This window comes from Ptychodera flava, assembly GCF_041260155.1.
Source record: "Ptychodera flava strain L36383 chromosome 23 unlocalized genomic scaffold, AS_Pfla_20210202 Scaffold_23__1_contigs__length_28996876_pilon, whole genome shotgun sequence".
NCBI lineage: Eukaryota > Metazoa > Hemichordata > Enteropneusta > Ptychoderidae > Ptychodera > Ptychodera flava.
In genome coordinates this window covers 17457872-17482188 of record NW_027248277.1, presented here as the reverse complement: position 1 = coordinate 17482188, position 24317 = coordinate 17457872, and the positions used below count along the sequence as shown (strand labels likewise).

Here is a 24317-nt window from a genome sequence, read left to right as displayed (position 1 = left end):
CTTTATTTCGGACTAAATCAGTCCATATAATTCTTATTTCACGAGTAGGAAAAATTTTCTTAGAGCATTACAAAAATATGTTTTCTGTGTTGGTAGAGAAAGACAAAATCAAAGGTACAGGGAATCGATCCACAATTTACAAATATCAGAGATGAAATAAAGACGATCATGTACCAGCCTAACGATCATTCATATTTTCACTTCTCGATACGCGTGTCATACGGACTTACTTTAAATTTTAGATCGCCAGCCTAGAGGGCCCGACTAGGCCCGACTAGGCCTTGGTTTTACACTTTGCCCTTCATCTTGTTTTTAAATTTTCGCTGAGATATCAGCCGTGTATACTGGTCCAGGTCATTCTGACTCAGGCGTACACAGCTGTTTAGGGAGCCGTCATTATTTACGGCCTGGGGATCGGAGGAAATACACTAGAAACTCCGAAATTTTGAGTCACCCCAGCCACCCATGATGAATATGGGTAACCCCCTGTCCAACACAGAAATTTTGGCTTACCTGCACCCAAGTAACAAAATCTTGACATAAAAGCTCACCCAATAACAATATATATCCGATGTTATGTATCCCGAAAAAGTACGAAAAAGAGAAACTTTAATTTTCTCTACAGAAGTGTAGAGCTTTGTCCTTAAGGTTGCGTTGCAGTTACGTAAGGGGCCGTCGATAATAAAAGCTGACGCACAAGAAACGTAATTCCTTCGTTTTACTTGAAACCCCCTCCCTCCCCCCTCAAAACGAAAGTTCTTATGCGAAATCAATTTCGTATTATGATGCCGTGTCTGACAAACCCACACGCACCTCTCCGATCCGCACGCCCATGAAAAATACCGGAAGGGCACGTGTATTTCGCACGTATGAAAATGTTTCACATACATGTTTCACATTGAAAAACCATATAAGTTTTTATTTCACCTTCATGTCTTTTCGTTGTCTTTTCTGTCTCCGTATTGTGTGGTCATTCTGTTCTCGATGAACGCGAAGGTAGTTTTGCGTTCTCGCTGCAAAGTCGCACTTCGAAAACAATAGAAAATCCTTTTGCGATTTTGACACACACGAAACGAAAAGAGCTTTTACCCCTCCCCCCTAAACGCAAGAATTACGTTTGTCGTGCGTCAGCTTTTATTATTGACGGCCCCTAAGACACTGTTTTCGAACAAATGTTTCTTATCGAAGGTGGCATGCAAATTTCTTAGTAAAGGTAGCGAGAGTTTACTTGAAGGGGTACATATTTGGGGTAGAAAACGTCAACTTTGGACTTAATGATAATATTGATTTTGATCCAAACCTTGATACTACATGAAATTTAATACCTCATATGAAACGACTATTTGTAGAAAAACCGAAAATTCTGTTTTGCATTATCTATCTCATTCTAAAACAGTAGGGGTTGGAAGAACATGAACAAAATTGAAATTACTCGAATTCAAAATGTAAGACCTTTAATGCCAAACAAAATTGCCGTTTTGTTACAGTGTGTTATGTAGGTCATTCTCTCCAATTACCATAGTCTAGAACGTTCTCAGAAGGTCAGGTTTACTACAAGTGAAGATACTTTTAGAACCGTTATTAGCATATCAACGGAAAGTCTGTAATTTTCTAGGGATTTCTTCTTTGGATTATAAATACGGGACGGCAAAGATTTTCACCAGACTTTTTTTCGGATTTCACGTCATATTCTTTTCAAGACGTAGACCTTCACGCTAGATTTTTCTCTGTGAACACTGCACGGTTCAGACCTCATCAAGCCTGCAGCCAGAGAAGCATTCACTCCTTACTCATCAGAGTCTGTCTGGACTCAACTCCTTGGGGACTGTATTTCAGGAGTTTTGCGTTGTCAGCTAAGCTAACTACTGCAATCTCTGTACTGTTTTGTAATTTTTACTTAATCTCATAGACTTAGTTATTAATTTTAATAAATTTATTTTAAGAAAATTGCAGACTTCGCCGCCTTTTTCTGTCGTAACAATAGCATTTAAATAACATAACGTGGTAATATTATAAAATTGTGCCCAGCCAAAGTGGGGTTAAAATTTATTGAAATGTTGAAAACAGGAGAAAAAGGTAAAGCCAGAAATCTGCTGATTAGCATAAAGTTACACTTCTTTCAAATCAAACTTATGATCGCTCGTCATGCGAAAGATGCACAGATGTACGGATACGCCTTTCATTTGCACTTATACCTTTCGTATTGTCAATCATAGTGGTCTGGAATGCATGGGAGGTTTGTCTCGTTTCCTTTAAAACTTCATTTTTCATTGATACTAGTGCAATATTGCCCTTTAACATTGATAATTATAACAGATCTGTGTTTCTTTCTCATTTTCACCAAGGTTGGCCGAATCGAGGGCTGCGATTTGTTTTAGGTTTTAGTCACTTGGCATCTGCAAAGCTAAAAACTCCTGCTTCCTGCGGAAGTATTCCCCAAATCTTTGGATTGAAAACCTATAAAGATAAAAGAAATTATAAGAATCTTGAAGATGTATCACATTTAAAGAACTTACGAGCTTAAGATTGTACAGTGAAAGTATACAGCTTGCTATTATAGATCCTCTTGTTGACTTTAACATACCGGCTAGAATAAAAATTTAGGAAGCGACATATAATATTTAAAAGATCCCGCAGTTTCATAATTGAATGGCGAAGACTTATCAAATGTAAATGAAAATGTGACGTTTCCTGACGATATTTCAATCATATTCGACCTGATTCCTATCATTGGCAATACTCAAACGACAAATTCATGTTCAGATAACTCACCCTCCCTCTAGCAACTTATATTTTAAATCAACTGCTTTCTGTATTCCACAACGGAATTTGAAAGCCTAGCAATTAATCTGTGAAATAATTTCACAATCCACTTTACAACAGTATATGATGAATCGAAGGTAAGATTATGTGACATTCAAAAAGTTGTTAAAAAAAGGAAATAATTCCTATTTGTGAAGTGGCGCACATTTAACTTATAAACTGACAAGAAAACAGAGTAAACATGTTGCTTTTGTGTATTTCAACATTTTCAAGTAGTGGCAAGTAGTGGCACACATTACAGTAACTTACCCGAGATAATCAAAGTCAATGGTGGAATGCACTGTCTGTTTCAAACCCCAAAGTCCGCAATAAAAATGAGCAGCCTAAGAAATAAAACCAAAGAAAATCAGAATAAATGAAATGTGTAAAATAAATGAAATACGTCACACAAAATGGTAAATGACATATATTATCTGTGATATTGTTTTTACGACGTTATCAATGTTGAAATAAGACAACGATCGCAACCTCTGTAAAACAAAATTAAATTATAGGTACAACCCTGCTGAAAGCCCAATGAAGCCCAAATGCCTGTGGAGATCAAGTATTGGTCAAACAAATTCAATTTGAACATATGGTCAGTTTAACAAAGTAAACAGTCCACAATGTTGTCCATAAATACGCAAATATCAATCTTTACTCACTGCAGTAAACTGTAGTAATGCTTGATATTAAGATAGTGATATAAAGACCTTGTTCTTTCCAAGTAACCGTATGATACGACAATATTTACCAGCAACCCTTACACAATCATTCTGGAACACTTTTAAACTGGAGCGCTAGACCGTATATGTATAGTATTGTTGCTGTTTATTTAGTGACTGTGTGTTTTTAGTACCCATATTTTCTAAGCAATATTACCAAGAAACCAGAAATACCTTCCTTAAGTTTGCATGTATGTATGTATGTATGTATGTACTTACGTACGTACGTAAGTATGTATGTTTGTATGTTTGTATGTATGTATGTATGTATGTATGTATGTATGTATGTATGTATGTATGTATGTATGTATGTATGTATGTATGTATGTATGTATGTATGTATGTATGTATGTATGTATGTATGTATGTATGTATGTATGTATGTATGTATGTATGTATGTATGTATGTATGTATGTATGTATGTATGTATGTATGTATGTATGTATGTATGTATGTTATGTATGTATGTATGTATGTATGTATGTATGTATGTATGTAAGTTTGTATGTATATAGGGCCCGTCAACTATCGAAACAAAAAAGTTTAACCCCCGTCTAACATCAGTCAGCAATGAAGTAAGCTTGCATATGAACTTGTTCCGTGGTGTGATCTAAAGGACAGAGGGGTTATGGCCAGTTTAAAGCCTGTGTTGGTACCAGATTGTCTCATCAGAAAATTTACCAAGCAGATTACACTTTCAATGGAAACTAAAAGGCTATCACACCTCCATAATCCTCTTACAGACAAGAACAAAGGCGATCCCAGGGATTGCGAACAGTGCCTTTAACTTTTCAATGTCCAGATGCATTGTTTTGGCATGAAATTTGATCTGAAAGACCAAAGGTTACCGATATCTGGCACTAGTCTCATCATGACGTGACATTGGCATTGCTGGTACTTAAGTATCACACTATTGATATACAAGAAGACTACGCGTCTATAAGCTTACATAAATTATGAAAGAAGTGCAAAATTGCCACCGAAATATTGTACTGAAGCACTGCCCACCTACCAAGGCAAATTTATGACAACGACGTATAGCTTTTCCACGTCCTCGTCGGTGACATCTTTGTTGACTCCAGACAGTGTATACCAATCGCTAAGGTACGTTTTCAACCATTTGAGTTGAAATTCCTTCTGTGGGTACTTGTCGAAGTCCATCCCGTGGAGTCCTGGAAAGAAACAGCCAAATGATATTAAACCCAATGCTATATGTACCACGGACCATAACGTTTTCGGTGTGTACATTTTTACCAACGAAAATGAATCTCTATTGGTAATGTAAGCGTTTCTGTCATATAATAATATAAGATTGAAATGACATATTGAAATATGGGGTAGAGCAAGTATAGCTCACGCACCATATCATAACATCAGAGCAAATTTGCTTGATGTTGTGTGAAGTTATGATAAACACAAAATTCGTCGGTGATAGCTATGCGACTGTAGGATTACATCGACAAATGAAATATACTGCAAGAAAAATCTCTTAAAAATTTTGCCTCCTGTAAGAACAGGCTGATAATTGTTAAAAAGGAGGGTTTAAAGGTGTTCATGATATGTGGTCAAGGAATGGAACGTAAATCTAAGAACGTCTTTGCATTATCAAGGAATACTGAATGAATGAAGGTAAATAAAAACCAATTTTAATCTTACCAATAAACTCACAGAAATGGCTAGCAATGTCATAACCTTGGTAGTTGAAAAGCGCTAATTCAAAATCGATGAACCCAATATCTTCTGAAATACAAATATTTTAAGTAAGTACAATTGTGTGATTTGCTGGTATTCAGCGTAACTTTCGTAAGATGTTTCCTTTCGTAGTTTTCGGTGCTTTATATAATTCAATGGTATCTTTAGTCTCCTACTAATTAGATTTCTTATTTTCTCTTGTTTTGATAATTTTGAATTTTGGAGTGGTTGAAATCTTTTTATGATTTTAAATTTGTGATATTCATCTGAATAATGTCACGTCAACGTGTCTATTAATTAGAAAAGCATAAATGCGATGCCAAAGGTGATTTCTACGGGCCGAGCTCTTGATTATCATACAAACAAACATGGAAGTACGGCAGACACTAGATTAGATGAGAAATGCACCTTGGGGACAGCTATTAAAACTCTCAAATATTTATGATTCTTTCCTGGTCTACTGCTTGTTGGGACTCATTTCAAAGCTCCCAGAGTAAGAAAAATCTTGTCATGGTTTATCAAATTTTATTTTTTCATGTATAGTTACAAAGAGATAGCGGCCATTTTGACTTTCAAAGAGCGCTTAATGTTAGGTAATTTGTTTCTCTTGAGAAAAACTTAGCTAGGTGACCCCTGATTTTTATTCTTGATTTGGTAAGAGAATGGATGAAAGTTTCATTTAGGAAAGTTCGAAGAATGTTTAGGGTGTTTCACAAATGGCTTGCTAATCTGTTATTTCTCAACTGTTGACTGAGTAACTTTTTTAGAGGGAAAGTTCACCAAGGATGATTTTTACATTATGTGCTAGTTTGTGGTCGCTTACCCCGGAAAACCTATTTTCGCCATTTATAACTCGCGCGATTTTTTACAAAAACCGATAAAAATAGTACAGGATATTTATTGCCCATGTAATTTGAATCATGGGAAAATAGCTCCAGGCTTGGAACTTGCATCACCTGATATGGAGGGGACATCTTCCCATGGGTATTGCATTGTCCACTCGCCCACGCGCAAACCAGACTGTGCGTATTTACATAACTTTTGTTTATACTGAGTATCCTTGCATAAACGATAAATCACTTATAATAAACTGTACACTGTCAGATTCTGTGTTGCTGTTTACTACTGTGTTGCTGTGAATGGACAATGCAGGGCCATACCCGTGAACTTGGTGAACTTCCCCTTTAACTGTTGACTGCTTTATTGTTTTAAACCACACCATAGAAATTTGAGGACTTATGGGAATACTGGCTGAAAAAAATTATATAGCATCTTCGTACCTCAAGAATAAACAGTACTCTTTTTGAATGAATGAATGGATGGATCGATGAATGACAGAATGACTGGACAGAATGACTGACTGACTGAATGGATGGATGGATGGATGGACTAACGAAATGTATTACTAATATTAGACATTCGAATAGGTTCATACAAATCGATAATTATTTCACTTACCACTTTGTTCGTCGTACACTATATTTCCAGATGATAAATCATTATGACAGAACACATTGGTGAATTCAATGGAACCAACTTTGTCTCCAACTCTTCAATCTCCTTTCCAAGTTGGTCATAGCTCGGAATATTTTCTTGAAACCTGTGTGTGAAGGGATGATATACAGGCAGGGGATAGCAAAAATGCACTTGTGGGGGATTTTTACAGAAATTAACACGCGAAAGTACACAAACTGGGATCGACGACAGAGGAATGAAGGATATTCACCGACATATGTTAAGGAGGAACGCTAACTATAAAGTTAAGTCGCAAATTCCAAGATATAACTCATCATTTATGATTTATCATCATTTATCATTCGCGGGTTTATAAATTTTCTCTATCAGATTTTGTCCGCTTGTTTGCCTCTTTCTGTTCTGTTTCATCATTCTCTCCCATCACTTGGGCCTTCTCTGCAATATTTTTCTCTTCCTCTCTCAGACTGCTGATATTTTTATCTTCTGTTGAAATATCTGTCATTCCTAATTCTCCGAAATAGAAGTCTATGGAATTACCGAAGGATAAATTGAATAGTACATGTCATGGATTATACCTTCTGTTCACCTCTTCATTTTCAAACTCCCTTGGAATCATCTGATAGTATTTTTTCATAGTTGGGAATAATCCAGCATTTAAAATCTGCTTACCATCTTCCGGTTTAAGAGTGTGCAGTTTTGCCATTTTATTGGCAATTAACCTGGGAAATACACCAAGACTTCATATAAATACCTTCATGCATTCATCGTTGGTCTGTTCGTCACAAGGCTTCAATCACTGTTGACTTTCATTCTGCATCCAAGATTTGCCTATTGTGACCTTCAGACCGCTCAATTGCAAAACTAGCGTAATAGGCTTACCAAAATTAACATGATGCATTTGCTCATCCAATAAAATTTACTCTTCTGATATATTTGCTAATGTACAATTTCTTCAAATATCAGCACATGAGTGTCTAACAAGTGTTCATTTTGAACTAAGCAATGTCTCAATTGCTACAGCTTTTTTCAAATAAAAGCTAATCTAGAACTGTATGGGATTCTGCTTTGACAGAGAATGCCAATTCAAATCTCAAAAATGCACTTAAAAATCATGTGACACTTATACTGTTGATTAGAGATATGTTGATTGTCGTGATAGTTAAACTGTTGAGTTATTGTCACTATCTATTTAAATTGTTTGATTTTGTAATCATAGGTTGCTTTGCAAAGTGAAAAGAGCAAAACATTGAGCATTGTTAAAGTACCCACCCAATGATACCAATTTGAAACACTGATGCAAAAGATTTTCGAATACTCACGGATATACTTTCTCTGACTTGACCATGTGTGAATCTATTGTCTCACCAGGCATAAACTGATAACAAAGTCCATTATTGAAACAACAGTAAAGTTCAGGACCACACTTGGCTTTGAATAAGACCTGAAAGGTTTCTATTTCTTTTACTCTGTCCACCATCAATTTTGATTTGTTTCCGTAAACGCGAATTAAAACCATGTCACGTGTGTTTTCAGGCAAATAACAACCGAACAACTTATTCGAAATGCCACCCGTAAACACCTGAAATGTAAAATAAAAAATTGATATCGTATTAGATGATGGTTCTTGATTCAAAATTCGACAGTCACACCAGGATAATATACTTGTATGCGAATGTGTATCATACATGTTGGACGATTACGCCATGCGTGGCTGGCCTGATAAATCTTTTGTTTTTCAAGGTTTATTGACATGTCATGATATAAAGATATCGACATCTTGATCGGGGTTGTCATGGTCTTGTTCCCTGAAGTAATCCCAGCACGTTTTGTTCCCTGAAATAATCCCAGCACAATAAATATTTTGGCTTTATGACGTAACTATTACAGCATGGATTGCTAAACTCAAGTCAACTACAAAGAGAAACATCGACAGTATTACCTTGTGAATAACATTGCTTATCAAAAATTAATCTATGCTGCCTTCATTAGTTGGCGTCGATTGTCAAGTCGTTTACACCAACGATGAAGGCTTCTGCTGTTCAGGTATGTAGGAAACCGTGGCAAGGATAAGGCTACGCTCACAAATAACGGTGAAGGGAGGGCTGGAGGAATAGCGATTGAAATCTCTTTTTTTTCAGGTCCCCTAAATGCCCTAAAAGTCCCTCCGTCTATATGATCATTTTTTTCAAATCCCCCGATTATGATACAGCATATTTATAGGGATGTATGCACACAAAGAAAATATAAATATGTTATGGGAAGTTCTGCTCGAAAATGTTCAACACTACCTGTGCAAACATGAACATTGCGTGTTTCAGCATGCTTTAGGGAGACAGCAAGAAACTGTATCTGACAAATATTCATACAGATATTGAAACAATATCAACAGTTGCAGCTTATGCCCTGATATTAGGCCTACTTGTTTATTTTTATACAAAATTCATACATTTTTATTTTTCGAAATTTTCGAATCCCCCTGAAATCCTCCAGCCCCCTCACTCTTTTTGTGAAAGCAGAATAATGAGGAATTGACATAAAGCTAAGGGAAAGCCTTGGCGTATTGATCGGTTAAGATAACTGGACTCCAAAACCGACTGGACCCTAGTCAACTAGACCTCAGGTCAACTCCACCTTAACCCCGAACAAGTGTACCTCCTATTAAAAGTTTATCTCTTCGAATCATTTTTGATTAGTAGCCACTTGTGTTGAGGGTCATTCTGTTTCTTCCTTATGATATATGTACGGACCACGGGTCACCTGTTGTCAAGCTACAGTCACACAAGAGCTTCCATAGTTTTAGTAATTTAATTTGATTTTACATGTAATTTTTCTCAGAACTCCGCCTGACACTGTGTATGACAGTGAAGCCCGTTCATACCTTTTATACGAGACCATGAACTGCTTGATGAATTCCTATGGTTCAGGCGTGATAGACCCCGGAGAAATAGAGGTGGAGGTGTGGCTATTTGAGTAAATTTCTCTCTCGGAGCCAAACGAATGTCACACTATGAATCCAACTGTGAACTATAATATACAATGACTATGTTGTTTTCTGTTGCAGGAGATCTCGAGAACAACCCAAGCGATTTTTCTCTTTTGCTACAGCCTGTATGAAAGAGACAAAGTCGCGTATACCTTGTACTATAAGCCTTGTGACGAGCAAGCTCAGAGGCCGATATTTTCAATACCTTTTTTGAATCTGTTTTTACAAATGATGTCATTAATACCAATCCTGAATTAGAAACCCAAATATGATCCATAGCTTAGGTTCATTTTCTGTGTCAGAGGTTAAGTTAGAACTTTAAGTCCTGAATAAACATAAAGCAATGGGTGATGATAATTTGCCAGCGATAGTTTAGAAATGTGCTGATTCACTTTTCCATTCCATTAACGTTCATATATAATCGGTCTATCCATGAGCGGGGTTTCACGAAAGCTGAATAAATCTTTTGCTTGTACCTAGTACCTATACACAAAAAGGGTACCAAAACAAACGTAAGAAATTATCGCCAAGTGTCCCTCTTATTTCAAAAATGTGTGAGAAAATGATACCAAGGCTAGTATATAACCATGTAAAGAGTGTTTCATCTGAACAACAACATGGTTTTTCGTCGGGGCGATAATTTGATCTATCTGTCTTGCTAATGAAGCTCGTATTGCTGTTAATGAGGCAAAACAGTTGGATGTCAAAATACAGATTTTTCTAAGGCATTTGACAAAGTATATCATAAATATTTAGTTCACACACTTAGTAAGTATGGAATACAAGACGACCCTCCTTGACTGGTTTGTAAGCTAACTAACTGATAGATCGAAGGTAGTTAATGTTAAAGGGTGTAGATCAGACCCTTGTTCAGGGAAGTCAGGGGTTCCACCCAGGTGTCACAAATAGGATCACTGTGTTTCATTCATTATTTAAATGACCAATTTGGCAATTTTAAGTGTGGCTCATTAGGCTTTGCAGACGATCTGAAGCTGTTTAAAGGCATGTCTGGCGATCCCTGGGATTGCCATTGTTCTGGTCTGAAAGAGGATTATTGGGATGTGATAGCCTTTTATTTTCCAATGAAATTATAATCTTGTTGGTAAATTTTCTGATGAGACAATCTGGCGCCAACGAATGCCCTTAAGATAATAGATAGTGTGAATGACTGTTCAATGTTACAGAAGGATATCACTTGTCCACGTGATGTGAAAAATGGAAAATGCGTCTTAATTATGCTAAGTTTGTAGTACTCAGCCTTTCTTTGAAAAGATTGCCTATTGAAAGGCCTTATAACTTTGATGCACTCAATTTGGAGACAGATTATAGTGATAGCATAGTCCCTCTGAGCATGGAGGTAGGGACTGTAGTTATAGTGATCTAAGGGTGACACTAGACACCAAGTTAACTTTTTCAAATGATGTTGTTTCTATTATCACTGATGATTGAAAGCTACTTGGCATGCTAAAAAAACGGGAAAAGATTGTTAATGTGTTGCAAAAAGTTGGACGCTATTACTGTACCAAAGGGGGTGCCTTTTGGCCATAGTGGCTTGTGGATGCATTGCTCATAGTTTACACAACGTTCATCAGAACCACGTGGATAGAGGGACTGTGTCAGAACTAAACTTTAATATGCCTCAGTTGTTTGAAACAGTATTGACAAAGTGTACGCTGACAAGCAAGAAGCTGTACGGCGTAACTTTGTTAAATATTTTGTTATTTTGTAAAAGTAACATTTGATGATTATTTATAGGATGATCTGTGTGTTATACTTATTTTGCCAATGCTGTCTAAAAGGCACACCTATTTATACACAAATCAATTAATTTGAGAGGTCTCACGAATTTTTGATATGTACATGTATTTAATCTTGATCACCTTTACGATGAAAGTCAAAGAGTTCCCAGGGGTCGGTTTTTGATTTGCGTTCATTACGTCCCAGAATGTCACTGCAAGTAGTAAATCGTAACCTCCAAAATAAACGTTTTGAGTGAAATCGATCAGGGCCCGGGGCTTTGGCAAAATATTTTAGGGGTCAGTTGGCTAACGTACGGGGTCAAGTTGACCTGGGTCCAGTTTACTGTTGACTATTAAATATCAATCGCGTTTGTGTCAAGCCCAGAGTCATCACTCGGGTCAGTATGCTGTGGCGATGACTCTGACCACCGTAATTTGAATGGCCAGTATTAGCATGGAGCTACCAAAAGGTAGCTCTATTGTATTAGCTTGTGAACACAATAAGTATACATATGAAGTTCATTCATATTCTGTACAAAGGAGCTCAATGCTGAATAAAAATATAATTGTGTACAATAACAATACAATGTACTCATATAATGGTTGTAATTCTAGATGTGTCAATTGCAAACAAAATATTGTGGACAAAAATACTGAATTAAATCAGCAAGTTTACACAGTGCGGAGATAGATTTAACACACTGCGGAGACAAATATAAGCACAGCGCGGAGATTTCTACACAGCGCGGACTAGCTGCAATAATTTTAGCCTTGGTTGTTGGTGGGGATTGGGCTTCTGTCGTGCGGCTCGCGCCTTGCCCCAACCAAGAGGCAAGTGCGAGCCGCACGACAGAAGCCCAATGCCCACCAACAACCAAGGCTACAATTATTGCAGCTAAGCGCGGACACAAATTTAACACAGCGCGGAGCTTTTTACACCGCGCGGAGATGAATTTAACACAGCGCGGACATAAATTTAACTCAGCGCGGAGAATTGTCGTTTTCGTCCACGGTAGTTACATCTTAGTAAATTAATAATGCCTCTGCCGAAGTAGAGTCGCGTTACGCGATATCGATTTGAAGTTGGGCTTTCGTGTCTACTTGAAACAGGAAACGCAGCAAAATTAAAATTTAGTCACCTTGAATTGTATATTCTTGGCCATCCATTCAGGTCTGACTGTCTTCATTAACTCCAGCGCCCCTGGTTCGGGATTGTTTTCATCCACAGTAATATTAATGCGTTTAACTCCAGCTTCAGACAGTGCCATGATTAACTACTAACCCAATCTCAAATCTATCACAGGATGAAATCCAAATTTAACTTTTTTATGCAATTGCATAAATTTGCATTAAGTTGGTCACCTCCTGTGCGCGTGCAGTGCATAAAGGTGTGTAAACAGGATGTCAGTGGTGGTGCCTGTATGCATCTTTTATGCACTCGTATAAAAGGGTTTAATGGCTCATTAATATTATGCACCTTTATACAATCCAATAAAAGATGCATAATTTTGCATGATTGTAAGACAACAATGAGGATGACAACTTACAGTCTCTACAAATTGGAAAGGACTAGGTTTTAAAGAATAGCTGGATGTATAGAGAGAAACATCTAGTCACTTCCCTGGGGTCACTTTGTAAAATATGTGAAAGAGGCTCCCCACCTAACTATCCAAATGTTTTTGTGTCAAGATTGTGTTTGATTTGTTTCGAATATGTGATCCTTCATTCTTATCCGATTGTTTGTGTTAATAAAAATGTTTGTTTCGCTTCGGATATTTGTAGGGAAGTTTGGATTAGTGTGAACGGTAATGTTTTACTTGTGTGGGAAAGCTTATGGCGATGAATGCAGCACGTATAACGCCCGTGTCTGACTCAAATAAGACTAGAAGAAGCCTACAAACATGTGACAAACATGTGACGGCAGTCAGGGATTGGTCGTTGCAAAGGTGGCCTTGTAAACGTTATGCAAATATAGAACGTATAGTATTTTCGGTGTTTTTTTAATTCTCTTTGCGAGCTAGTGGCCGATTCTTTTCGTACATGTCCGCTGAGACTGTCCGTTACAAAACAAACCAATCCAAAGAATATCAAATGGTTCGACTTGAATGCGCTTAACTTGAATGGAAAGCCATGAAAACGGATAAGTTGTCTTTTCAAAGTATAATGGCAATAGACTACTTTCAGTTCGTTACACTTCTGTCCCTATTCGCCACTCCTTCATGTAATGTCTCTAGTTGTAACAGTAGAATGCACTCAGGGACAGATATTCGGACTTTCAAATTTTCTCTGCAATTGTTGGCAGATCGATCCACTGCGTGTGTCACTCATTTTGAAGACTGTGGAGTACATGAAGATTTCACCGTCCAGTTTTTGTTTTTGAAAATCGAAACGTCAATTTTGTCACATAAATGTATATTTTATTGAGCCTTTTCTAGTGAAACGTACGAGATTTGAAATAAATATGCAGATACACGAAATAAAAAGAACGACAATAAAAACGCTAAAGAAACCCCGCCAAACCCAGAAATTGTATCTTGAGTGCACCGTTGCAGTACGTAGATTCAAATATGAAATTTTATCCACAAAACTGATGGTACGTATTTCATCTTAAGTCTTTGTCGTTCTTCCTAAATTGCACCAATTCACGTTGACATTTTTCTGCCTTCATTCTTTTGTTTTTAAATTACAAAATGTTGAATGCATGGCAGCCTCTGCCTCTGCGCATGATCTCTCCGATCACGTGACCATAGATTGTCTACTGGTGATCTCTCGGAGGCACCAGAATACTCTGCAGCATCCACGAATAGGGTTTGAGAACTTGTTCTTCCTACTCCGTTAGATAACCGACTCTTGCAAAGGTTGGGTCATTATTGGCTGAATTGGACAATCTTAAAATTTCTCACAGCGTTGCTTCTACAATTTTCGGACGGATATATATTTTCATTCGTGTTCCAATTCTCCAACCTTTCATGCAACATACTAACAGCATAAGAAAATAAGAAGACAAATATTTGTAAGCCGTCATTTCAAAACATTTTGCGAGATCTTGGCATTGATTCGCGTTATGAAATTGCACTTTACCGCGGACACTAAGAAGCAGTGCGTGATTCGCGTCTACGATCATGCGATCAGAATGCGGAAAACCCGAAAATCGTGTTACACCCGCGCTTTTTAAATCCTTCATCACTGTTCAAATATTAAAGCCACGAATTCTTTGCCAGCTCTGATCGGATATTTGATGTTACAGCCAGCCTATGGACCGTCAGCAATAGCTCTGCACGACAGGGCTGTGTGTTACGGGCGTTATACGTGCTGCATTCATCGCCATAAGCTTTCCCCACACAAATAAAACATTACCGTTCACACTAATCCAAACTTCCCTACAAATATCCGAAGCGAAACAAACATTTTTATTAAGACAAACAATCGAATAAGAATGAAGGATCACATATTCGAAACAAATCAAACACAATCTTGACACAAAAACATTTGGATAGTTAGGTGGGGAGCCTCTTTCACATATTTTACAAAGTGACCCCAGGGAAGTGACTAGGTGTTTCTCACTATACATCCAGCTATTCTTTAAAACCTAGTCCTTTCCAATTTGTAGAGACTGTAAGTTGTCATCCTCATTGTTGTCTTACAATCATGCAAAATTATGCATCTTTATTGGATTGCATAAAGGTGCATAATATTAATGAGCCATTAAACCTTTTATACGAGTGCATAAAAGATGCATACAGGCACCACCACTGACTTCCTGTTTACGCACCTTTATGCACTGCATAAAGGACAGGAGCTGACCAACTTTATGCAAATTTATGCAATTGCATAAAAAAGTTAAATATTGGATTTCATCCTGTGATAGATTTAGATTGGGTCAGTGGTTAATCATGGCACTGTCTGAAACAGGAGTTAAACGTATTAATATTACTGTGGATGAAAACAATCCCGAACCAGGGGCGCTGGATTAATGAAGACACTCAGACCTGAATGGATGGCCATAACTATACAATTCAAGGTGACTAAATTTTAATTTTGCTGCGTTTCCTCTTTCAAGCAGACACGAAAAGCCCAACTTCAAATCGATATCGCGTAACGCGACTCTACTTCGGCAGAGGCATTATTAATTTACTAAGATGTAACTACCGTAGATGAAAACGACAATTCTCCGCTCTGTGTTAAATTTATGTCCGCGCTGTCTTAAATTCATCTCCGCGCTGTGTAAAAAGCTCCGCGCTGTGTTAAATTTGTGTCCGCGCTTAGCTGCAATAATTGTAGCATTGGTTGTTGGTGGGGATTGGGCTTCTGTCGTGCGGCTCGCGCCTTGCCCCTTGGTTGGGGCAAGGCGCGAGCCGCACGACAGAAGCCCAATCCCCACCAACAACCAAGGCTACAATTATTGCAGCTAGTCCGCGCGTGTGCGCTGTGTAGAAATCTCCGCGCTGTCTTATATTTGTCTCCGCGCTGTGTTAAATCTATCTCCGCACTGTGTAAACTTGCTGATTTAATTCAGTATTTTTGTCCACAATATTTTGTTTTGCAATGGACACACCTAGAATTACAGCCATTATATGAGTACATTGTATTGTTATTGTACACAATTATATTTTTATTCAGCATTGAGCTCCTTTGTACACAATATGAATGAACTTCATATGTATACTTATTGTGCTCACAAGCTAAAACAATGAAGCTACCTTTTGGTAGCTCCATGCTAATACTGGCCATTTAAATTACGGTGGCCAGGGTCATCGCCACAGCACACTGACCCGAGCGATGACTCTGGGCTTGACACAAACGCGATTGATATTTTACTAGTCAACAGTAAACTGGACCCAGGTCAACTTGACCCCGTACGTTAGTCAACTGACCCCAAAGATATTTTGCTAAAGCCCCGGACCCTGATCGATTTCACTCAAAACGTTTATTTTGGAGGTTACGATTTACTACTTGCAGTGACATTCTGGGACGTAATGAACGCAAATCAAAAACCGACCCCTGGGAACTCTTTGACTTTCATCGTACAGCTGATCAAGATTAAATACATGTACATATCAAAAATTTGTGAAACCTCTCAAATTAATTGATTTGTGTATGACACAAGGTCAGAATAAGTATGCCGTTCGGACAGCATTGGCAAATTAAGTATAACACACAGATCATCCTATAAATAATCATCAAATGTTACTTTTACAAGATAACAAAATATTTAACAAAGTCACGCCGTAAAGCTCTTGCTTGTCAGAGTACACTTTGTCAATACTGTTTCAAACAACTGAGGCATATTCAAGTTTAGTTCTGACACAGTCCCTCTACCCACGTGGTTCTGATGAACGTTGTGTAAACCATGAGCAATGCATCCACAAGCCACTATGGCCAAAAAGCACCCCCTTTGTACAATAACAGCGTTCCAACTTTTTGCCAATCTTTCCCGATTTTTTTTTTAGCATGCCCAGTAGTTTTCAATCATCAGTGATAATAGAAACAACATGAGTTGAAAAATTAAATTGGTGTCTAGTGTCACCCCTAGATCGAGTGGGGTGCGGGATTGCTTGATAGCTGAATAGCCCCGTAAATAGCTAGGTAGCTAATAGCTATGTTAGCAATAAGAATAGCTTATATTTAGCTGCTTGTGGCTATTTAAGCTATTATTAATTTCCACAGGACACTTTTAGCTGCTAATAAACGTAGTAGGTAGCTATTCAGCTAAAATAATGATTGTAGGGCTGGCTATATAGCTATTCAAGCTATTAGCCGTTTTTAGCCGCTAATAGCCACTATTAGCTGGCTACCAGCTAAGAACTCCCGCGGTCCGAATGGGCTGGCTGTTGAGCTATTCAAGCTATTAGCCGTTTTTAGCCGCTTTTAGCTGTAATTAGCCAGTTATTAACTGGCTACCAGCTAACAACTCCCGAGGTCGGAATGGCTGGCTATTGAGCTATTCAAGCTATTAGCTGTTATTAGCCAGCTATTAGCTGGCTACCAGCTAATCATTGGACACGTCTTAAAAGGCCTGACAACTACTTACAAAGAAGTTACGGGCGTGACTTTCACTTAGGTGTAGAAAGAATTAGACATCACATGAATATACTGAATAAATATTGTAGAACCAAGAACGTAGTATTGAGTTCTGTATGGAAATATTTTCTTTCATGCAAGTATAAGTTTCTACTAACCACAGCACATGGCATTTTTTCTGCATTGAGAGCTAAAGAAATCACAAATTGTGCGTATTGAGGATTTCATTCAATGGCATGAAAAATTTTGTTGCAAAATGATCAGGCGAATCTTGCGATTTGTAGAACCATAGACCCTCGAGAAATGGTAGAACCAAGAAAATATATTAAGTCACATGGCTGGTTGACCGGTAGAGGAGTTATGGTCGATTAGTCTTTGTTTGAAAAGGTTTCATGTGATTGCTTGTGTCTGAAAAAGTTTCATGTGATTACATGGTAACGACATTCAGCAGAGGCTTTCTTAAAGCCGCACTTTTCAATCCCAGGTTCTCGCATTAGTGGAGTTCTCCTCCCAGTCAAACATTTGGCCAGTACGATGTTTGATTTCTATAACATTAATTACACAAACTGATCTCAACCTTTTGTCACCTTTTGCTAATCCTGCAAACAGAGTTTATACAAGCGTTTGATTGACGGTCGGTTCAAATCGCCAACGGTCATTGATTCCCCATCACAAACGCTCGAATTTCCTAAAAAATTGTCTTCCAGTCGCGTTAGACTTTGAATATAACCACAGAGTTCGATCGGCAGCAACTTCGCGCTGACCGCTTGGCAGTCTGTCTGCGTTTTTGCGGCCGGGGAAAACTAAAAAGTGGCATTTTCTGGAGCGTGTGCCCGCATGTTGCCTGTTTGATGTCCACTTACACAGTGAACGCCGCCATAGCTTGGCGTCCTTTTAAAGGGAGGCTCCGCCTTTAAATACCTTTTTGCATTGTCTTTTGTTCAAAGACTCATTAAATATGCATGTCAGTTTGCAGCTGAACACAAAAGTTGTTTGCAGAAGACTTCCCACAACTGACAAGTACTTACATAGGAAGTTACACAAGCGTTTGGACGATCAGCTGTAGTTTTCGCTTGGCCTCTGTATTAAATAGAAATGCTCTCTGCTACCTCCATGGTAGAACCAAGAAAATAATATCAAATGTCAGGTTACATTAGAAATACCTAATTGCATTGTGCATTTCTTGTCGAGCGGGGCTCTACGGAGGCAATGGTGAACATGGTAATTATTTTGTTTATTGTCTTTAAGTTTTAAGCGAAGGGTAAAATCACGCCAAAAGATCACACTGTACATGAGAATTGGTAATGTTTATGCCCACTTTACAGGTTTTAATAGATACTAATCCCGGAAACAAACATGAATGACTGATTACACAGGTTCTAAATCAGACAAAGAGCTGCGACGAGTAAGTTCATGTGGAAAAGCAGAAGCGCAGTTGCGAGATCACTCAGATCGGCAGTGGGAATAATTGGTGTAAATAAGAAAGATATCGACAAACAGGTGCTGCATTGCAATAGTAATCGCACTGTAAGACATTGCGAGATTTCTCGAGTTTAAAAGTTTAAAAGTTCGTAAGCAAATGTTTGAAATGTAATTAAAAAGTCAGAAAATACACATACGCATCATGGGCCAGTGGATAGAGCAGTGGACTTACGATCACAGGATGGTGAGTTCGAGCCCCGGCATGGCCATGGTGTTGTGTCCTTGAGCAAGGCACTTTATTCCTCATTGCTCCTCCCCACCCAGGAGTGATGGGTACCTGGTAGGACAGTGGTTGTAATGTGTGTGTTTAGCTCTGCTGCGCTTATTGGCTGCACATGTGAGCTGTAGTTTGCTCCCCAGGGAGTTGAGTGGTATCATATTAGGTCCAGTGACCAGGGGTAATAATAATTGTAAGCGCATTGAGCACATGTACTTGTGGATATGTGCGCTATATAAGAACCCAATATTATTATTATTATTATTATGTCACCTCATTCGGCGGGTTGATGATGAGCGTATAAGTTCCAGGCAAGGCAATAGTTAATACGGGAAAAAATGACTGTGTTTTTGCATGAATAAGATTGATAAGAAAATAGCTGATAGCCAGCTAATAGCCAACTAGCATTGGCTAATAGCGGCTAAAAACGGCTATTGGCTTGAATAGCTGAATAGCCAAGGATTTTGGTATCATAGCAAAATAGCTAAATAGCTGCTCAACAACCCCGAAGCACTATTAAGTTACCACCATGAGGTCCCAAACATAATAGCTGAATAGCCGCTAATTATCCCTTGAGTCGTTGCTGTAAACCCTCTTAGCTGCATAGCTGCTAAATATGTCAAAGCTGGCTATTTTGGCTATCCATCAATCCCACACCTTTATGCCTAGATCACTATAACTACAGTCCCTCAGAGGGCCTATGCTACAACTATAATCTGTCTCCAAATTGAGTGCATCAAAGTTATAAGGCCTTTCAATAGGCAATCTTTTCAAAGGAGGGCTGAGTACTACAAACTTGGCATAATTAAGGCGCATCTTCCATTTGTCACACCATGTGGACAAGTGATATCCTCCTGTAACATTGAACAGTCACTCACACTATCTATTATCTTAAAGGCATTCGTTGGCGCCAGATTATCTCATCAGAAAATTTACCAACAAGATTATAATGTCTATGGAAAACAAAAGGCTATCACACTTCAATAATCCTCGTACAGACCAGAACAATCGCAATCCCAGGGATCGCCAGAAATGCCTTTAAACAGCTTCAGATCGTCTGCAACCTTAAAGGCGGAGCCTCCCTTTAAAACGACGCGAAGTTATGGCGGCGTTCACTGTGTAAGTGGACACCAAACAGGCAACACGCGGGCACACGCTCCAGAAAATGCCACTTTTTAGTTTCCCCGGCCGCAAAAACACAGACAGACTGCCAAGCTATCAGCGCGAAGCTGCTGGCGATCGAACTCTTTGGTTATCAAAGTCTAACGCGACTGGAAGACAACTTCTCTAGGAAATTCAAGTGTTTATGGTGGCGAATCAACGACCGTTGGTGATTTGAACCGACCGTCAATCAAACGCTTGTATAAACTCTGTTTGCAGGATTAGCAAAATGTGACAAAAGGTTGAGATCAGTTTGTGTAATCAATGTTGTAGAAATCAAACATCGTACTGGCCAAGTGTTTGACTGGGAGGAGAACTCCACTAATGCGAGAACCTGGGATTGGAAAGTGCGGCTTGCCAAATAGGTCATTTAATGAATGTAACACAGTGATCCTAGTTGTGACACCTGCGGAACCCCTGACTTCCCTGAACCAGGGTTTGATCTACACCCTTTAACATTAACTACCTTCGATCTATCAGTTAGTTAGCTAACAAACCAGTCAAGGAGGGCGTCTTGTATTCCATACTTACTAAGTGTGTTAACTAAATATTTATGATTTACTTCGTCAAATGCCTTAGAAAAATCTGTATATTTGATATCCAACTGTTTTGCCTCATTAACAGCAATACGAGCTTCATTAAGCAAGACAGATAGATCAAAGGATCGCCCCGACGAAAAACCATTCTTTACATGGTTATATACTCGCCTTGGTATCATTTTCTCACACATTTTTGAAATAAGAGGGACACTTGGCGATAATTTCTTACGTTTGTTTTGGTACCCTTTTTGTGTATAGGTACTAGGTACAACCAAAGCTTTCTTCAGCTTTCGGGAAAACTCCCTCGTGGATTGACCGATTATATATGAAAGTTAGTGGAATGGAAAAGTGAATCAGCACATTTTTAAACTATCGCTGGCAAATTATCGTCATCCATTGCTTTATGTTTATTCAGGACTTAAAGTTCTAACTTAACCTCTGACACAGAATAGTGAACCTAAGCAATGGATCATATATTGGGTTTCTAATTCAGGATTGGTATTAATGACATCATTTGTAAAAACAGATTCAAAAAGGTATTGAAAATATCGGCCTCTGAGCTTGCTCGTCACAAGCCTTATAGTACAAGGTATACGCGACTTTGTCTCTTTCATACAGGCTGTAGCAAAAGAGAAAAATCGCTTGGGTTGTTCTCGAGATCTCCTGCACCAGAAGCAACATAGTCATTGTATTTTATAGTTCACAGTTGGATTCATAGTGTGACATTCGTTTGGCTCCAAGAGAGAAATTTACTCAAATAGCCACACCTCCACCTCTTATTTCTCCGGGGTCTATCACGCCTGAACCATTGGAATTCATCAAGCAGTTCATGGTCTCCCATAAAAGGTATGAACGGGCTTCACTGTCGTACACAGTGTCAGGACGGAGTTCGAAGAAAAATTACATGTAAAATCAAATTAAATTACTAAAACTGTGGAAGCTCTTGTGTGACTGTAGCATGACAACAGCTGACTCTTGGTCTGTACATATATCATAAGGAAGAAACAGAATGACCCTCAACACAAGTGGCTACTAATCAAAAATGATTCGAAGAGATAAACTTTTAATAGGAGGTACACTTGTTCGGGGTTTAAGGTGGAGTTGATCTGAGGTCTAGTTGACTAGGGTCCAGTCGGTTTTGGAGTCCAGTTATCTTAACCGATCAATACGCCAAGGCTTTCTCAGAGCTTTATGTCAATATCCTCATTACTCTGCATTCACAAAAAGAGTGAGGGCGTTGGAGGATTTCAGGGGGATTCGAAAATTTTGGGGTAGTCACGAAAAATAAAAAATAAATTATAAATCTTGTATGAAAAATAAACAAGTAGGCCTAGTATCAGGGCAGAAGCTGCAACTGTTGATAGTTGTTTCAATATCTGAATGCATATTTGTCAAATACAGTTTCTTGCTGTCTCCCTAAAGCATGCTGAAACACGCAATATTCATGTTTGCACAGGTAGTGTTGAACATCGTCGAGCAGAATTGCCTATATCATATTTATATTTTCTTTGTTTGCATTCCTAATAAATATGCTATATCATAATTAGGGGATTTGAAAAAAATTGATCCGGAGGGACTTGAAAATTTTAGAGCATTTAGGGGACCTGAAAAAGAAGATATTTCAATCGCGATTCCTCCAGCCCTCCCTTCAGCGTTATTTGTGAGCGTAGCCTTATCCTTGCCACGGTTTTCCTACATACATGAACAGCAGGAGCCTTCATCGTTGGTATAAAGGACTTGACAATCGACGCCAATTAATAAAGGCAGCATAGATTAATTTTTTATAATTATGTTATTCACAAGGTAATACTGCCGATGTTTTAATTTGTAATTGACTTGAGTTTAGCTATCCATGCTGTAATAGTTACGTCATAGACCCAAAATATTTATTCTGCTGGGATTATTTCAGGGAACAAACGTGCTGGGATTACTTCAGGGAACAAGACAATGATAACCCCAATCAAGATGTCGATACCTTTATATCATGACATGTCAATAAACCTTGTTAAACAAAAGATTTAACAGGCCAGCCACGCTTGGCGTAATCGTCCAACATGTATGATACACATTCGCATGCAGGTATATTATCCTGGTGTGACTGTCGAATTTTGAATCAAGAATCATCTAATACGATATCAATTTTTATTTTACATTTCAGGTGTTTACGGGTGGCATTTCGAATAAGTTGTTCGGTTTTATTTGCCTGAAAATACACGTGACATGGTTTTAATTCGCGTTTACGGAAACAAATCAATATCGATGGTGGACAGAGTAAAAGAAATAGAAACCTTTCAGGTCTTATTCAAAGCCAAGTGTGGTCCTGAACTTCACTGTTGTTTCAATAATGGGATTTGTTATCAGTATGTCCCTGGTGAGACAATAGATTTAGATATGGTGAAGTCGGAGAAAATATATCCGTGAGTATTCGAAAATGTTCTGCATCAGTGTTTCAAATTGGTATCATTGGGTGGGTACTTTAACAATGCTCAATGTTATGCTCTTTTCACTTTCCAAAAAAAAACTATGATTACAAAATTAAACAATTTAAATAGATAGTATCAATAACTCAACAGTTTAACTATCACGACGATCAACATATCCCTAATCAACAGTAAAAGTGTCCCATGATTTTAGGTGCATTTTTGAGTTTTGAATTGGCATTCTCTGTCAAAGCACAATCCCATACACTTCAAGATTAGCTTTTATATGAAAAAAGCTGTAGCAATTGAGACATTGCTTAGTTAAAAATTAACACTTATTAGACACTCATGTGCTGATATTTGAAGAAATTGTACATTAGCAAATATATCACAAGAGTAATTTTATTGAATGAGCAAATGCATCAAGTTAATTTTGGTAAGCCTGTTACGCTAGTTTTGCAATTGAGCGGTCTGAAGGTCACAGGAAGCAAATCTTAGATGCAGAATGAAGGTCAACAGTGATTGAAGCCTTGTGACGAACAGACCAACGATGAATGCATGAAGGTATTTATATGAAGTCTTGGTGTATTTCCCAGGTTAATTGCCAATAAAATGGCAAACTGCACACACTTAAACCGGAAAATGGTAAGCAGATTTAAATGCTGGATTATTCCCAATTATGAAAAAATTCTATCAGATGATTCCAAGGGAGTTTGAAAATGAAGAGGTGAACAGAAGGTATAATCCATGATTTGTACTATTCACGATATCCTTCGGTAATTCTATAGACTTCTATTTCGGAGAATTAGGAATGACAGATATTTCAACAGAAGATAAAAATATCAGCAGTCTGAGAGAGGAAGAGAAAAAAATTGCAGAGAAGACCCCAGTGATGGGAGAGAATGATGAAACAGAACAGAAAGAGGCAAACAAGCGGAAAAAATCTGATACAGAAAATTTATAAACCCGCGAATGATAAATGATGATAAATCATAAATGACGAGTTATATCTTGGAATTTGCGACTTAACTTTATAGTTAGCGTTCCTCCTTATACATA

General features: G+C 38.1%; 1 protein-coding gene and 1 pseudogene across 1 annotated transcript in view; one reads left to right on the top strand and one right to left on the bottom strand.

The window, feature by feature from the left end:
* Window positions 1-1422: 1422 nt before the first annotated feature.
* LOC139123521 (ethanolamine kinase 1-like) lies at window positions 1423-12731 on the bottom strand (annotated as a pseudogene).
* A 2540-nt stretch (window positions 12732-15271) lies between these two features.
* LOC139123519 (ethanolamine kinase 1-like) overlaps window positions 15272-24317 on the top strand; it is a 28487-nt gene continuing 19441 nt past the window's right edge. The window contains exons 1-2 of the mRNA XM_070689689.1: window positions 15272-15439; window positions 22997-23255. The gene's annotated coding sequence lies outside the window, so the exon portion shown is untranslated. The remainder of the gene's footprint in view (window positions 15440-22996; window positions 23256-24317) is intronic.